Source organism: Silene latifolia, chromosome 10 (genome assembly GCF_048544455.1).
Source record: "Silene latifolia isolate original U9 population chromosome 10, ASM4854445v1, whole genome shotgun sequence".
Lineage (NCBI taxonomy): Eukaryota > Viridiplantae > Streptophyta > Magnoliopsida > Caryophyllales > Caryophyllaceae > Silene > Silene latifolia.
Genome location: NC_133535.1, coordinates 17,278,226 through 17,285,841, shown reverse-complemented (window position 1 = coordinate 17,285,841; position 7,616 = coordinate 17,278,226).

Genomic DNA, 7,616 nt, shown 5'->3' with positions numbered 1-7,616 from the left:
AATCTGGACCTAAACTTTATGATCGTGTAAAGAGAATGAGGTATTACTGGCCAACCATGGTTCAAGACTGCATGAACTTCGCGAAAAAGTGTCAACCCTATCAGTTCTACGCAAACTTCATACATCAGCCACCGGAGCCATTACACCCGACTGTATCTTCATGGCCCTTTGAAGCTTGGGGACTTGACATTTTGGGACCTCTCACTCCGAAAGCCTCAAATGGACACGAGTATATTCTTGCTGGTACTGACTATTTCTCAAAATGGGCAGAAGCCATCACATTACGGGAAGTCAAGAAGGAAAATGTTGTGAATTTCATCCGAACTCAAATAATATACAGATATGGTGTACCACAGCGTATCATAACTGATAATGGAAAACAGTTCGATAACCATCTAATGACAAGTTTAGGAGAGAAGTTCAAATTCAGACAGTACAAGTCATCGATGTACAACGCTCCTGCAAATGGCTTGGCTGAAGGCTTTAACAAGACACTTTGAAACTTGTTGAGAAAAGTAGTAGCAAAATCAAAGCGAGATTGGCATGAAAGAATTAGCGAGGCATTGTGGGCCTATCGCACCACATACAAAACTCCTACTCAAGCAACCCCGTATGCATTAGTGTATGGAGTAGAAGCCGTGTTGCCGTTAGAAATGCAGATCCCATCCTTACGCATTGCTATTCAAGAGGAACTTACAGAAGATGAAAATGACAAGTTACGTTTAGCAGAGTTGGAGGCACTCGATGAAAAAAGACTAGAGGCCCAACAGAAGCTCCAATGTTATCAAGCAAGGTTGTCGCGAGCATTCAACAAAAAAGTACGTCCTCGTTCTTTTCAAGTAGGAGACCTAGTCCTTGCAATACGAAGACCAATTATCACCTCTCACAAGCCAGTTGGTAAATTCACTTCTAAGTGGGATGGCCCGTATGTGGTACAAGAAGTCTACACAAATGGCGCATACAAGATTGCGGATGAAGACGGTGTGCTCATAGGCCCAATAAATGGGAAATTTCTCAACTACTCTTGAAACAACACCATGCTCCTAAGCAAGAGCGTAAACTGCAAGCCATGCTCCTAAGCAAGAGCGTAAACTGCAACCCATGCTCCTAAGTAAGAGTCAAAACTGCAAACCTCTTTGAACTACGTCGGCTTGATCTTGTGAAGTACTTTTTTACTTTGTAAGTACGTAGGCAGCTTGGGTAAACACATAACCTGAGTGCAGCCACACCAAAAAAAAAATGTGTCGTACTTAAAACAAGACACCCCCAAAAAAAAATGTCATACCTAAAAAAAAAAAAAAAAAAAAAAAAAAAAAAAAAAAAAAAAAAAAAAATTGAACTACGTCGGCTTGATCTTGCGAGTTGTCATATTTGTCACCTTGCAAGTACGTAGGCAGCTTGAGTGAACATGTAGCTCAAGTGCAGCCACCCCTCCAAACAAACACCATTTCCCTTTGAACAATGTAAAACTTGATCTTGTGACGTACCTTTTTTTACTTTGCAAGTATATAGGCGGCTTAGCTGAAGTGTATCTCAAATGGAATAATATATCAAAAAAAATGTGTCAAATCTCATTAAAAAAAATGACATATGCCCCGTACAATAAATGTCACCCCTAAAGAAAAAATGGCACAGAGAGCAGCTTGATGATGCTATGAACAACTTGTTGAAACTAATAGCAGCTAAGACATTTTTTCGAACCAAACATTTGTGGGAACCATCTTTATAAAAAATTAAAGAGGCCATTTTCTAAGACCGTCATCAATCAACAATTTCCTTGAAGCTTAAGAAGTCTTCAACAAGTCTTCATGAAGCTCCACGAGATATTTCGGTCTTCAAAAGTGCCAATGGCCTTTGAACGACTCCAACACTCTTTGTGGAGCATATCTCTCAAGAGGCTTAAACCACCTTCAAATCTCCGATCTTCAAGACTTCCATCGTCTTCATGAATCTTTCATAGTCTTCAGGACTTCCATCATCTTCACGATCTTCAGTCATTGACCTAACGCATGGCAGCCATAATTGCTCGCTTGATAACCAAAATGACCCAGCGGGTTCATTGCATGGTAGTTCATGTGAGAATCGAAATAAGGTCGCCAAAGTAATCTTCAATGCTTGGCAGCTCGATGATTTCCACCATGGGCTCATATGTTAACCGAAATGACCCAGCGGGTTCATTGCATAGTAACTCATATGATAACCGAAATGACCCAGCGGGTTCATTGCGTGGTAGTTCATATAATATTTGAAATGACATGCTTGTAGTCATCTCCAACGGTTGACGGGTTCACTCCATGGTGGCTCACATGTTAACTCAAAAGACCCAGTGGGTTCATTGCATGGTAGCTCATATAAGAATTGAAATGACCCGTCCGAAGAGAACTTCACCTATTGGAATGTCAGGTTCAACACGCGGTAAGAAAAAGAAAGATCTTCGTGAAATTCCGGGACACATGAACACATAGACTTGGAATGCTCTGGCCTAGATAGAATAATAAAGCTTCCAACTTCCACGGCTGGGTTCAAATGTCGCTCCAGAGTGTTCAAAAGCAGCTACACTATTCTCCAAAGGGCTTGACAAGTTCGGGGTCTTTTTAACTTTTGAGTATCTTCAGGCTTCAAATCTTCAAGCTCCATTATTCCTTTATATACTTTCAGCGTCTTCGAGTCTTCATAGTCTTCAAGGAGCTTCAATTTGGTCTTTAAAAGCGTCAATGATCTTTGAAAGCCTCAACGGTCTTTGAAAAACTTTAATTGCATTCAAATCCTCGTAAGAAGTCCAATATAGCTTTGATAGTTAGGAGCAACAAGCGGCTCAACTTGGCTGATCTACGTACTGCATCAATTTGAGTTGATAAAAAATGGGAGTGATAATGCAAATTTTGTCTTTAAAGGCCTATCTAGTTAGGACAAAAAAAAAAGAACTTATTTAAAGCACAACAAAACTATTGTATCTTTAGTCCTGAGACGAGAATCAGGAGATCAATCAAGGCTCAATGTTGATGAATAGTCTGTCGTATACACGGCCAAACAAAGAAAAAAAAGTGGAGTAACATGTAAACTCGGCGACGGTAAGCATGATGATAGACTACACGCATGATGATAGACCGTTAGACCAAGTACTGGATGAGGCTACGACGACCGTCATGAGCAAGCTCGTCACTGTGAACAGGCCTGTGGCCAACGGAATGAAAACAGTGGCAAATAATCCTCAACTTCGAAGCGGTACATAAATGGACCTGCGTGGCGTTCTTGGCAGCCGTGACTCGCTGACAGGTTGTTGAAAAGTCGAAAACGGTACTTGAATTCGTCGCTTCGAATTCATATCAGCAATCATCAACGACCATGAATCTCAGCTTATTTCTTCAATGCACTGAGAAAATAAATAAAGCAGAGGAAGGTGAGCTATATACAGTTCATACACCATAAAGCTAAGAAAAGATCATGAAATTTGACACTACAAAATAACAAAGCTATTACGAGGAGCTCGAAAGGAAGTAAAGAGGCAACGAAGACTAAAACAATGGAAAAGATCAAACAAAAAAATGATCCAAATAATCTTAAATGTATAATTACAAGTAAATAAGCATGGTTATTTATGTGTAAGAAGAGCACTTGCTGCTATTTTTGATCAGTTGCAATAAGAGCAATGTTGGAAGTAAAGATGTATGGCTCGTCAAGTATATATACACACAATTTATGATTAGAAAATAAAAGGCTTGCCCGGCAAGAAAATATATGCCGGTTCCACCTTTGGAAAGGACCAATAACATAGCTTTAAGAAGTGGCTGGGTCGGTTAAAAATATTGTGTGTTGTAAGTTTCTTACCTATGAAGTCATGGTGTACGTAAGCAAGAGGTAAGATTTTTCAAAAAAAAAATTAAAAAAAAAATAGGAGATACTTACACTTACTACGTTCAAATGCATGCCCTTCGTCAAGGTTGTCAAGGTTATAAGTTTATAACACATAAAATTACTAGTGACATAAAATCAAGTATCATCCGTCAAGGTTACAAAATAATTAGGGTGATGTAAATTCAAGTGTCACTCATCAAGGTTACAAAATTACCAGAGTGACATAATTTCAAGTAGTGTTACCCGATAAGGTTACACAAATTATCAGGGTGGTGAAAATCCAAGTGTCATCCGCCAAGGTTACAAAATGACCAGGGTGATATAAATATCGAGAAGAGCTGCCAGTCATCCGCCAAGTTAGATAATGACAGGATGGCCAAAAAATGCTATCGATGCAATATGATAGATGCCCGTTGACTTTAAAGTCAAACCAAAAGAATGTGTCGAGACCCCGCCACGCTGAAACACTTCGAAAGTGGGCATGACAAAGTCTCGAGGGGGCAATTTGTAGGCACTAAAAATTTATTTAAGTGTCGAAAATTAAATAAGCGAATTAATTTGAGTTAATAATGAATATTTTAACTCAATTTAATTATTTTGTCCCTTTTAAATCAAATCTGGGTCATTCTGAGTTATTCGGGTCCAAACAGAAGTCAAATTGGGCTAAAATTGCAAACGGGCCGAGAAATGAGCCCGCAACCCTAAGCTGGAGAAAGCCCAACTGTTTCTCTATAAATATAGAGAATTTCATTCATTTCAGAATATAGCAAAACTCGAAGAAAAGAAAAGCTCTGGAATTCTCTCTGAAAATCCCGTGAAATTCAACGTAAGCAATCAACAAGCACAACAAATTCGTGCCGCCTGCGCAAGAAAACTCAAACATTCAAACTCGAATATTCAAACATTCAAACTCGAATATTCAAACATTCAAACATTCAAGAGAGACTCAAGTCGTTCGACCCTCTCAAGAATACAAGTCAACATCGCGCGTAGACTGCATACACCCTCTACACGTGCACCCCCTGCAAAACGCACGCGCACCCGTCACGTGGATCGTGCACACGTACCCTATTTGTTTAGTTAGAATCAGAGGATTATTAGAGATTGTACACGAACTTTTCTGATATTAATAAAAACTCATTTTGTTTCCTTGTTTTGTATTTCAGTTATCGCAATACAAAATTTGTCGTTACAGTCGTGCAGTGAGTTTAAATAAAGACGCAATCTGCTGGAAAATTGGTAGTGGTAAGTTGGTTAATATTTGGTCAAGTCGTTGGGTAAATGGAGATATACCCACACTTGTTTTACCTGTTTCAGACCCGCCACCGCAGTTATCGTCCTTTACTTTCGATTCTGGTGACTGGAACCCGACGATGATCTTCCGTTATTTTTCTACCAACACTGCAAAAGCAGTTATTGCTATGGAACCTCCAGCACCTGATATCGATGACTTCATTTACTGGAAGTTTACCGAAGATGGTGTTTACTCAGTTAAATCTGGATACTTCTTCTTTTGGTCACAATCTTTGGCGGCTTCTTGTACTCGCTCTATTGCACGTTGTTTTCCTTGTCATATTGTGTGGAAAAAGACGCTGTGAAGAAAGTTGTCGCTTCTGCTTTGGTGGCTTGCGCACAATATTTTGCCAAAAAACGTCAATTTGATATCACGAGGCTTGAATATTGAGCCCGCCTGTCACCTCTGTCATGCTTCACCAGAGTCTACGGAGCACTTATTCAGATCATGTTCGGTAACACAACACTTATGGAAATCTTCTATGCTCTGTATGAATTCTATGGCGAACCCCAATACTCCCTTTATCACATGGATTGCGGATTTATTGTCATATCTTTCACGTCTTTCATATGGTTCAAGCAAAGATACTAGCTTGATTTACTTCTGTTGTGTTTTTCGAGCAATTTGGGCATCTCGTAACTTGGTGATTTTCCAAAATTATCCTGTTGATCCTGAGTTTCTATATCGTCTCACTGATGACCTGGTAAGTTCTAATACTCAGCTTCAGATAGCTAGGCCTTCTTCTCTTATGGCTCTTGCTGTTTGTTCTTCTCCTATTACTATAAAAGGCCCCCTACATTTCATCAAGAAGGAGTCTCGATTTATGTTTCGACTCAACGTGTACGCGCTTCAACATGCTTCACTTGCCATTTTTTGGACTCTGTTTTGGGTTCTTCTTCATCCTTACTATCCGTGCAGGATCGTCATTCATTGCTTCTACAAGAGCACTTCTTATGGCTATGCGATCTGCTCGTCAGGCGAACTATAGTCAGGTTAATTTCCGTGTTACATGTCGAAAATTATCTTCCGTTCTGGCAAACACATTCCAGTGCCAATTGTTGTGCGGAACTCTCTTCTTCAAATCCGTACTTTGTTTGTTCTCCATCCTTTATGGTTTGTAAGCCTTGCAACAGGCTAAACTTCTATGTATCTTGCTTGTGTGTTTAATATGATGCGTTTATTGTTGTCAAAAAAAAAGTTGGTTAAATGGCTATACATAGTTTGTAGGCTAATATTTACACTTGAGAATTTATCCAGTGTACATCAAAAATAACAATTGCGAATTCCTTCTTATTTAAAAAAAAATTATTACTCCATACTTGAATATCAAAAAATCTACAAAAAATATTATTTAAGACATGTCAAGTAATACCAATAAAAAAAATATAGAATGCATAGAAAAAAAAAAAAACAACGAATTTGTCTTATATGCATTAATGGGATGATACTTGACCCGTTTTAAGGATAAGACTAAGGCCCTATTCTTTTCGTTTTAATTTTGGCTCTTATTCAGCTCACTTAAGCTCAACTCAACTCGATTCAGTTACTCATACTCCGTATTTCACAACTTTGTGCATGGCAACAACTGTCCCACTACTTTAGGATCCCTACAAATGTTCTCTATATAAACACACATTGGTGTTAGTACATTCATTTAAACATAGTTTTAAATTGTATGCTAATTTAATCTTAAATCATATATTTTCTCAATCAAATTTTCGTTTAATCATTAACCTTAACTTTATTTTATACTCCGTATTTTTTAGTCGCTTCTACGCTTTTAGCCTCAAGCTCCTCAAATCAATATATCAACGAATAAAGATGATGATGATGAGCAAGGCGAGTATCATGTGGTTTGCATTGGTCGCCATTGTGGTGGTTGTTGCAATTTCCGATGACAACAAACCAATCGCCTCGTTTAAAGGCACCACAAGCCCACCACCGTCACTCTGTGGAAACTCGAGTGTTGGTAATACAACTGGGTGCGGCAATTTGTCATCAAACCCAAGTTCAAAACTCACGGTCGCAAACACCACTGCTTCAGGAAACCTAAACACCAAAAACGTTAACTACTGTGGTGGCACCGGAAAAGTCGTTAGTGGGTGTGTTTCTAAGACACCAACACCTCAGGGCCACCCAGGGACGAAGCTAGGGTAAAATTTTGACCCGGGCCGATTTCCACTTCGTCCCATCTTTATGCTCATTTGTCATGGACGATTTCACGTCATTATTTTAGATATATTTATTTTTTCAACAGACTTACTCCATATTTGTTTATAGAACGCTTTTTATCTATACTATGAAACAAATCCTAAACATAAATGATATAAACCTATTTTAAGACGGTTTTATTATAAACTAAGGTAATAAGGAGTAGCGCTTTTTTTCTATACTATGAAACAAATCCAAAACATAAATGATATAAACCTATTTTAAGACGGTTCTATTATAAACTAAGGTAAGAGAG